We start from the raw sequence: 11124 nt of genomic DNA on the forward strand, positions 1-11124 counted from the left end.
TTTACCTTTTTATTTTATTTCAAAATAAGTGATTTTTTATATAATCAAGAAGGCATTAATGATGTTCTTTCAATATTATCCTTATTTAAATAAAGGGAATTGTACGTCATTTTCAAGGTGTTTATTAAGGGTAAGTTAGTAAAAATAAATTTTACTTTCTAGGAATTAGTAGTTTTCTTAAGAGGTGTGCTTAAGTTAAAAACACCACTTATTCTGAAATTGAGAGTGTAAATTTGTAATTACTTTTTATGTTTTTCCCGTTCTTTGTGTATCAAATTATTGAAAGAGTAATTCGATAATTAGAAAGCGACCTACAAATACTTCACGTCCAATCATTTCGAATAACGCTTGCATTCTATGTATTACCGCGGTCACTGACAAAGAGTTAGCCGATACTTATTCCTCAAATATTGCTTTTCTACAAACTCCAAAGCTACTCTCTCTGTTCATTTCTAAGTGAAGTTTTAGCTTTTAAAATTTGGCCAAAAATAAACCAAGAAAGTATTATTCTTTTAAAAAAAAACTCCCTTGTCTAGTAAATGATTAAACAAAAATCTAAGATGTATTTGAAGAGAGACAAATGATCTTTAAGTGAAATAACTCACTTAATTAATATTACTAATTGACTTTTTTAATGTGTCGAACCTTTAAGAATCACCTCCAGTCAAATTAGAGAAATATCAAGTACATGCAATGCGAGTGGCTTATTTACCAAATTGTGTCATAGCAAAGATTGTGGGCTAGTGGAGGGATGAATAGGATCTCTGATAAGGTGGGCATGATATTGTATGGTACGGTACTTGGAACTTCGGTACAGTAATTTCGGATTTTAAAAATACTATACCATTATTATATCGAATTAATTGGGTATGGTTCGATATATTTGAATTCGGTTTTAGTATTTTTCGGTATGGTAAATCGGTTCGATAGTTTGTTCAACTTCAAGTTACAAATACTCATATAATAAAAAATTATGCCTTCGGCTATTCAAGAAACGTCTCAATTATATCGTACTAACACCATACACATGTAAAAATATTCAAAAGAAAGTACAAGTAATCCTATTTGTGAAACAATTACACAAAAATGGCATTTCAATCAACATAGATTAGTCAAAAGTTTAATGTCTAAACAATTAGTTTTATAGTAATAATAGTTTATTGCAATATTAATATATATGAATTGTATATGTAACTTATATACTTCGGTACGATATTTGATATTTCGGTATTTTCTTTATAAATACCAAATACCAAAATTTTTAGAATTGCATACCAACTACCGTACTAAACCATAATACCGAAATCGCGGTATAAAAATTTCAATTTCCTTCAATAATGATCGGCCATATACCGTACCATAATCACCAACGATTTCGCATCCTTAATCGGAGGTGCTGCGTCATTATATCCGAATACGAAAAAATACGCTATTTCCCCTTAAATAAGCTTTACGTGGGCCGAATTTAAATTAATGGAGGCTTCAATATGAATATAAAATATCTGATGAATTAATTAAAAAACAAAAAGTGAAGGAATCTTTAAGAAACTAAAGAAACATAATAATAGAGCAACAACAATAGTAGAATCATACAACACGTGGCAATATTGAACAAATCAAAAGCGACATATAATAATGGAGAAACAACACAAATATTGAAATTAGTACAAGACGTGTCATTCATTAAATGTAGAAAGCAAAAGGCTGTTGCATTTGCCTCGTAACTCAAGACAAAGAGCAACTTAGGAAATGTCATATGCACCCCCGTGAGGACGACCAAAACCTTGGATTCGCGCTTATATATTATAGTACTAGATGGCCCGTGCCCGTGCTTGGCACAGGCTTATGCCCAACATCACTGTTTTGATTATTTGTGCAGTTATAAGAATACTAAAAAGATCCTAACACCAAGAGAATATTTCTACTTGTTTCAGGCTTTTAACACTTCATAATATTTACACACACTAAGGAACAAAGTTGCACAAGATTGTGAAGTCGTACATTCTTCATCTTCAATGAGAAAACCCATTTACATAAGGGACAAAAGAAGCACCATCTCTTTTGAAAATTGACCACTCCATAAATTAGCTTGACAAAAATATCAGAACCTTCCATTACAAGACATAGGAATGAAATTTGCACTTGTCTACCAAAATGAAAGAAAGAATTTAAGAAATGAGGCGGACACAATGTAAAGCGGGAGCAAGTAAATTATGTTCTTCCTGTTGAGGTAAAGAGAGAGACCACGATGCTACTACAAAATAAATAGCTCTTGGAACTCTAAGTAAGTAGAAGGAAACCAATGGGTGCAAGTTGGCACAACTCTGAGTCTTCAATGTTACCCCTGAATTTAGCTATATTTAGAATTAGCTTACACATAATTCTTTGATCTATCTTTGTCAAACACTTCTCAGAAGTTGAATAACCAGGAAGTTGGTATGGAATTGTTTTCTAAAATTTGTTCAACTAACACAGTAATCAATGCAAGTTCCAAATTCTAATTTGCGAAATTGAAGTGCCACTGCAAACTTGATGCTTCTAATGTATAATACAAGCTTCAAGTTTCTCAATCATGAGTTTTTCTTTTCTAAGATGAAATTACCGTGGTAATCAATATAGCATCAAAAGGACATATCTATTCGTCTCACGAGAAGCAAGGAACAACACAGAAAAATAGATAATACGACAAAGCTCAAATTGTATCTCTGTAGCTCGAAATGAACAGAAGCAGTACAACCCATCAGCTGTTCCAAACTCCTCTGTGAATATTGGTTACATTCGATTAACCTCCCGTCATCTACTTCGAGGAAGTTAGCACACAGACAACCGATAAATAGGTACAGCCTGTGCACAGCACGGGCCCAACAAATTGGTTAATGAGAGATTCTGATACATTTCACCTAGGAAAATTCAAGCATTTTTCTCTGTTTTATAAAGCAATGTAAATTCATATTTGATAAAGTACTACAAAAATGTATAAGAGGGACAAAGAATGTCAATTGCTCTTTGCAGTGTAAAAAGATTAAGCAAACAATGATCTAAAAATTCTTATAGCATTTGATCAACAAAAGTGAAATGATACAAATTTCTGAAGGGATATAACTCTATCTTCATTTCATGGGAGAGAGAATTTTGTGCTGATTATGAGGCAAAGTTTCCAAAGCTTCATTAACTGCATTGTCTTGTTCAACCTGCACATTATGAATAATACACATCAATGACCACCTTGTTAAGCTACTAAAAATATTGATAGACAGATCAATACACAATCTCCAGAAACATATCTAGGTCAATTCGGCACTTGGTAATTCCAGAAAAATAATTAATCTTATAACAAGCTCAAAATATATGCCCTACTAAATCTATCAATATTTGTTCAGTGAAGAACAGTTAAGAAAATAGGGATAAAGACAACATATGTTACTTCAGTACCTAGCCACTTGGAAGTACTATGTTTTGCATAATCAATAATAACCATTTTGATCTAGAATTGTGTATTTATGTAATTGAATTTGTGGTTTGTTTCCTCAAGCAAAAATATAATAAATGTAATCGACATAAATGCTATGCTATATGTTTTTTTTCCAGATTCATACCTCCATTAGGAGAAATCCATTTATGATATATTAAACAAAAGAGTAATCTATTTACACATGTACTATTGGCAGATTTACCAAATGCAATGCAGCTATAGTCATGTGATTAGTCTCTCTCTTGCCTTTTTTGTTTTAGTCTTGACAAAAATGTTGGCAGCAATAAAGATTTTTCTCCGTTTGGCCAACCTTATTCTTCCTTAGTAACATAATGTAGTTAGGGTGGGAAATTAGCAGCAATTCACCAATATGAAATCTGGCAAAGTAGAAACAAAATGTAATGTGTTAAGACATTAATTTTTTTTAGAAAGAGTGAATTTGTTGAAAGATAAGAAATGGAGAAATTCAATGTTAAGTTAAAAGCATGAAGAAAGATGGACAAATAACTTACTGGTGAAGTATTGTTAGTGTACGTAGTTCCTAGTTCTTCAATCGGTACTCTCTATCTCTTTACTATTCTAACACCAAAAATACTGTTTAGATGTTTCACTTTCGTGCTGGCCAGATAAAACCTTCAGGTTTCATTGGAATAAAAAGATCAGTACGTTAAGGATGATCTCAAGCACAAAAACGTTTAGAAAGAATGTTAGACTTCAGGAGCATACATTTCAAGAGATACATGTCCAAAAAAACGTGGTACTTGATTTAGTAGTTACTCCACATAAATGAATAAGTGAGAAAAGCACCATAACCAAATAGATAGCTTTGAATTACCAACCAAACACCGTAAGTCATGCTGCAAAATTTGGTATAGGACATCTAATGGTGTGGGAGGCTTATTCTTGAAGCTCAAGTTGGTGTGGGGGGCTTATTCTTGAAGCTCAAGCTAACTTGTAAAAACGAAGATTACTGGTGACTATATCTGATAGAGTAACCAAAGCACAATTGCTTAAAAAGTACATTGATACATCTGCAATAGATACATGTACATGACATGCACATTTACACACACATTCAACAATACTCATCTATTGAAATTGACAGTGAAAATGGGCAATGGTTGTTGCAGCTCATATGAAAAGTTTATAACCTCTTCTAGACTCTGTTGTCTCATCGGAAGATAAGTCTTCACCAAAAAGGGAAAAAAATGAAGATGAGTTGATTGCATATGAGTTGATTGCATTTGATAGACCAAGAAATCCCATCAAGAGTATGAAAATCCCAACATTCACTATTCAAGGTCACTAATTTGTTAAGAACTTTTGTTAATTTTATTACATGTTATGCACAAAGTTAAGAGAAAGTGAGAAAGGAGACATAAAGGTAGATAAAGAATGCTCATGTATCAGGAAAATTAGTCAACACAAGCATGAATATAAAAACCCATCATAGGTTCAGAATTGATGCTAAGATAAAGCAGGCATAATGGAGAAATTCACTTACTTTAGAAGAATTCATGCCAGCTGGAAGCATGAGCTTTATTTGCATGCTTAAAAGATAACATCAACGTGATTCTTATATGGGAGTCGAAGAGTTTGAACTCCAAAGTGAAGCTGCTCATTGCAATCACAAGTGAAAAAAGAAAAATTCACTCATAAGCTAGTATATACAGTGCATTACAGACCAAGAAAGCAACTTATCTCTAAGTTGTCTTTGTTCAATCACTATACGTAAGCAAATTTAGAGAAAAGAGTCCCAAACTCGTCCAACACATAAATTAATACCCAGAGCAAAAATTAAATTAAAAAAGGATGAACGAAATGAATCACAAGAACAAGCTTTTAAGCACAGAATGTGCCTTCAGTTATTAAAAAATCATAACATTCTCAATTTACTGTTTCTTCATCCCAGGCTCCTCCAAAATAAAAAAATAAAAATAATAGAAGCACCCAGATCATGAAGAAAAAAGTCAACGGGTAAAAGGCTCATCCCAAAAATCAAATAACTTTATGTACCTTGATCGACAGATTTGGCTAGTGATTGAATAGTGCCTTCTTTATGAAAGACAATAGAGACAAAAGCAGAGGAAGATGTGGCCTCTGAAGTGAGATTTGAGGAATCAATGGAAATTTGAGCAGAACCGTAGCCTCTGTACTCCGAAAGCATCAAACATTGTGTTCCTTGAATGCAACAAAGTGAAGTCCACAAATATAGAAAAAACAAGTTCTAATTAGATGTAATGCGATAAGGAAATTTATAAGATTTCTGAAATACATAGGAAGTATAGTAAGGACTACCTAGTAAGTTTCTGGTACTTTAGCATAGACGTTGCTATGGAAAACCACATGTTGCATACCTGCCAAACTACAAATCATACACAACATAAGTTTTAGTCTATCCTTGCACCAAATTGCCACTACTGAGTAGTCGGTGTCTTGCCAATTAACAACATATCTGGCCTTTCTTTATCATCTGATCCTCTGTTGCATGTTCATAGTCCCCGTCTACAATCATCAGCAAGTCAAGCCTTCTCTCAGTGTGAGAGGCCCCCTGATATACCAAATGTCATCACATCTCTTGAATTTCTACTTCCTCTAAGAACATTGCATCAGGGTTGCTTGATCAAGACAACTTTTCCCGGTCAGCAATTGTAACCCCATTTTTCCTCATCATTAACTTGCAATGTAGCTTTTGCTCCGGTGCTATAGTTTGACACTTCACCATTCACCATATTTCATTTAAGACTGGTGATGGAAGCACTTACTTCAGATGGTAGACCGGGTCTCTCACTTTCAGTTAAACTTAATTAAGGTGTGGCGCATTCCTGTAGTAAGGCCAACTGATCTTCTCATTGAAGAGGCAGAGAAACAATCTGGACCAAGAGACTGAAAATGAAACACCGAAAAAAAGAAAAAAAAAGATTAGTCCTTGTAGATACAAATAAAATAGCACCCAAATTGCGCAGAGACTGTAGCTCACCTTCATAATATAGTCCAAGATTGGTTTGTCAGTAATGTTGTTCCCATCTTGATTACTGACAGTGTATACTATCAGCAGAGGGCAGTTCATCATTTCATGGCTCAATTTACAACGGAAAGTCACCTTTCAAATTGGTGGGGTATAGAAAAACTGTCAAAAGAGAAAAGCTATTGAAAAAGAGTTGATTTAGGCATATTACCGAACACCCTCGATGCATCAGTATGCAAACTGGATATCAGTAGCCATGTGTGTGAAATTAAAATTACAAGAAACTATCGAAAGGTACGGAGAAACAACTTATTACGCACTAAAATCCCGTTTTAGCTAATCGGGTGCAATGAGAAAAGCACCAACAGAGAAAAACTCACCAGAACTGAATGAAATAATGCACATAGCAGAGGCATTTTGGAACTCAAAGATTCTTCATTTATAGAACTCTTTAATAGAAAACTCAATATCAGAAGTATATGTAATACATAATAAATGTAGAAGAAATCATTACATTGAAAAATGGAAAAGAGGAGTATATTATTACCTAAACATCAAAGTTCTCTCGTGTTACGTTGTTGTCTTCTTGCAGCCATTTCCTCATGAATAATATGCCAATGTGCCCCGAACCAATAGGAACCTCCCACTCCTTTTACTTTATGACAAAGTTCTCTCGTGTTATGTTGTTGTCTTTTTGCAACCATTTCCTCATGAATAATATACCAATATGCCCCGAACCAGTAGGAACTTTCCACTCCTTTTATATACTATAAATATCGAAATTTCAGTAAATGAAATATCGACCATTAGTATTACAATTAAAGTAACCTGAAGAAACTTTTATAGTCTATTGGGGAAGCAAGAATTTCATTCTCTTACCTCTTCATATGAACATGCCTCTGAGCGACAACAGAACATAGTCAACATACTATGACCTTGGTGTCGCATAAACAACGCGGGGGAGTCAATGAATCCATCTCATGAATTGATGAATAATAAAGCAACCTAGTTTTAGAAGTCACATATCACCAGGAAAATACAAAACAGAAAAACCAAATTTCATTTATACAATGAAAATAGAGAGGCTAGCAAGGAGTTCAAATATCAAAGTACTACATTTGATCACCATTAAGTTCACAAACATATTAGAAGGATCGTCCGGATGCATATTTTTACTGAGCTAGATATCAAATAAAAGCAAAAAAATCAATGAAATTAATCATGTATACCTTACTGTTTAAATAGATTTACCAGACAAAGAGATAGGACGAACTTTCAGCTAATGATGAATTCTTGACAAAGCAACATTACTAATTGTAGCACAATCAAAATGTGGGACACCATGAAAGAATTATCCACAATCATTTTCTTCATGAAAAACTTCATTCTTTTAGATACAAATGAATTTGCAAATAGATTACCAATAAAGAATACGCTGCATAACATCTTTCAAATAACCTATTTTTGTGTATCAAAAGTTGTGGACTTGCAAAAGGAAAGATATTTATGTTAAAGTCACCTATGGGGTTAGGCATATCGTCCTTAACTGCACAAAGTTCTTCCCTTTTAATTAGATCTTTTTGCCAAGATGGCACTGATGCGGCTAGTGTAGAAGCGTTCAAACAGAAAAAAACAACACGCATATACTTGAATCAGAATCTACCCATAAAAAATTTAAAAGGGAAAAAATCATATACTTGTAAACGAAAAAACTGCTTATACATGGGTTTACCCTGTGCGCACCCGAAGGGTAGCGGCTGCGGGTATGTCATCAAAAAAAAAAAAACTGCTTATACATTGAATTAAAAAGAAAAATAAAGCATAAATGCAAAAATAATAGAGCCAATGGTTTATATCCTCACCAAGATAGAATATTTGAAAATTTAGCAGGACTAAGAAATATTCTCTTCCTCCATTTTCAATTTTATCTCGCCGATCAGGATGCATGTGAATTTTGGAGAGTGTATCTATAGCTGCATTACATACACAGAAAACCCGTAGGATAATTAAACAATACAAACGAACAAAGCAGAATACCAGAGAAAAGATAGATAGGAAAATGAGAAAAGATTGTAGAGGTTGGCCAGAACTCATCCAAACACATCTTAAAATAATTTTTTCCCATTAGAAATCATTTTAACAAAAGAAAATATGTTCCCTGATCCAACCATCCTATACCCCACCTATCTCCAGCATCATAAACCTCAAAAATACACTGCCCGCCTATTCTTTTTGTAAAGTAAACACACAGGAGGTAGCTGATCAGTTTACCAGCTATCATATAACACGAAAAGTTTATTAGTTTCAACTCCTTACCACTCAGCCTTCTCGTTCCATACAAACTACTTCAGCAAAATACTCAAATGTTTCCTCCAAGTCTAATTCAACCAAGCCTATATGAATGACATAAGAGTAGAATATTAGTTTGTAACCAGGTCCGAAAAGAGAGGGAAAAAGGAAAAGATCCAAAATAAGTAGCTGAAGATGCAATAAATAGAGTATGCCCTGATCTTTCTGAACACAATTACATAGGAGATATCATGACTTATAACTATCTTTCAATGAAGGATTTATTTTCAGGGATTCGATGAGCATCTATTGTTTCAACTGATATTCACATTCTTCACAGATATTCATTTTTTGTTTCCAAATTTTCTTATAATTTAATCCATAACAATTTTCGCATTGAACCCACAAATGCTTGTATTTTTGAGTTACCTCAAGATCATGATGACTTTCTCTTATGGCTAGATCACTGCCCTTCGTGCGAGTTCACGGCAAACCTAAAACAAAACCTGTGGACTTCATTACTGCAAATAAGAGGAGTCAGGCATATATCATCAAACATCTTGGGTGCATAATCCACTTCAATGGTTACTACAAATAATCACATTATTAAAAAAAAAACAAAGGGAGAGAGAGTGAGAGAACTGGGAATTAAAGACACTTAGTATTACCACGTAGACAAAAATACCAAAAAAAAAAAAAAAACATATAAAGAAGAAATCCATCTTGTAAATCAAGTAAAGGGAACATAACAATCTGCTCCCTGTGGTTCTCTGGAAGCGCCAAAAAAAAAAAAAAAAAACGTAGATTATAGCTCTAAATTTAGTTACTTGACTTTTGAGGAATTATACTTTAGTATAGTGTAGTTAGCAAGGTGAACTTCCTGCACAAGAACAAGAACTTTTTATATAAGGTAAAGTTATATATATATATATGTGTGTCAAAGCTGGAATAGACTGCAAAAGAACAAAAATTAGCTTAACTGGAATTGTTTTTCACAAATAGAAAAACGTAGGCTAGTGGTACCGCAGTTAGCAAATATAGCAAATGCTTTGGCATATTCCTCCATTTTCTCCAGATGAACAGTACTTTGTAAACAATCTAGAAGAAAAATAGGCATTCACTATAGAATGTTAGGGTAAATTTGTACAATCATAAGCATAGTATATCACTAGAACTACTTCCTAGAGAAGAGCATGTCATGCCACTAATATAGATCCTTTGGAACATTGAAAAATAAGCTAACTTACTTCTCATATATAAATAGACAAGTGCGTTTAAAAAATGTAACTTGATGTTCCCTACTTATTAAGAATATGGACATGGAAACTGTGAACTTACCTCAAGGGTATTTGGAGAGAGAGATTAAAGAAGAGAAAAAAGGACAGTCCTGTTAAGCCCCTGCCAAAGCAAGATATGGTTAGTTTTACAGAGAGAGATCAATGAGAGGAAATAAACTTCAACAAAATTGACTTCAATTTAATTTTCAATTTCAATTTCAAAATTAAGAGAAATTACCAACATGCAACACTTGAGGAATCAAAAACTGACCAGAAATGAGTAAGAACATATAGAGAAACTGACATGGATATAAGAAAAAAACTCCTACAAAGAACTGAAGCAAAAAGGGTGAGAGAGAGGGAGAGTGATGAAAGACCAGAAGCAAAAGTGAAGAAGAAATTTCTAGAATGAACGAACGGACGCGTGTTTACTGAGAATGGACACAGTCTAGTTACTCTAGAATGAACGAACGGACGCATGTTTACTGAGAATGGACACAGTCAAGTTACCAATTCGGCCATACACGAACTCAAATTTACCGAAATACCCTTCGTCGTACCCAAATTCTCACTTATTAATAGTTTAAATAAATAAATAATTTAAATTAAATAATAAGAGGTATACCCGTGAAGTATTCATGGATTCATATAAAAAGGCTGAAATAATTGCTTGCAGAAAAAAAAATTACACAAAATAATTGTCTAGTCAATAATTCTAATCTTAGACGAAAAAAGGTAAAAACACTTTGTACGTAACCTAATTGTGTCCTACAAAGGAGAAAAGATCAACCTTAAATAGGTGACGAGTAGGGTGGAAAATTTTTGGAGTGTCTTAGTCTTTAAGGGAGATACAAAATTGTCAGTACTATCAAGCTCTTGACCAGTCCTTTTGGCTACTAAAAATCTAGTCGCAGATTGTTATGGAAATTCTTGGGATGATTTTACCCTTCTACTTTGGAATTACCTTTTCACCCGAATGAAAGAATTGACCCTTTCACTATTATAGGTATGGTGAGCATCTCTTTTGAAATCTTAATTTGTTCTCAACTTGTTAAGATAAACGCAAGGTTAATAGGGAAGTAAGGTTGCTCACAAAGATCCTCGGGATGAGGAGAATG

General features: G+C 33.6%; 1 long non-coding RNA gene across 7 annotated transcripts; it reads right to left on the minus strand.

The window, feature by feature from the left end:
* Window positions 1-1924: 1924 nt before the first annotated feature.
* On the minus strand, window positions 1925-10102 carry LOC132034411 (uncharacterized). Of its 7 annotated transcripts, XR_009409083.1 has the most exons (12): window positions 10068-10102; window positions 9159-9798; window positions 8757-8833; window positions 8303-8413; window positions 7320-7375; window positions 6988-7207; window positions 6821-6889; window positions 6453-6602; window positions 5771-6358; window positions 5489-5653; window positions 4977-5086; window positions 1925-2108 (listed from the first exon to the last, which is right to left on the minus strand). It is a non-coding gene; the product is annotated as an uncharacterized LOC132034411 (long non-coding RNA). The 7 variants fall into 7 exon arrangements; XR_009409086.1 differs by lacking the exons at window positions 9159-9798; window positions 10068-10102 and having other exon boundaries at window positions 5771-6175; window positions 6264-6358; window positions 8757-8958; XR_009409085.1 differs by lacking the exons at window positions 9159-9798; window positions 10068-10102 and having other exon boundaries at window positions 5771-6175; window positions 6238-6358; window positions 8757-8958.
* Between the last annotated feature and the right edge of the window lie 1022 nt (window positions 10103-11124).

This window comes from Lycium ferocissimum, chromosome 10, assembly GCF_029784015.1.
Source record: "Lycium ferocissimum isolate CSIRO_LF1 chromosome 10, AGI_CSIRO_Lferr_CH_V1, whole genome shotgun sequence".
Classification (NCBI taxonomy): Eukaryota; Viridiplantae; Streptophyta; class Magnoliopsida; order Solanales; family Solanaceae; genus Lycium; species Lycium ferocissimum.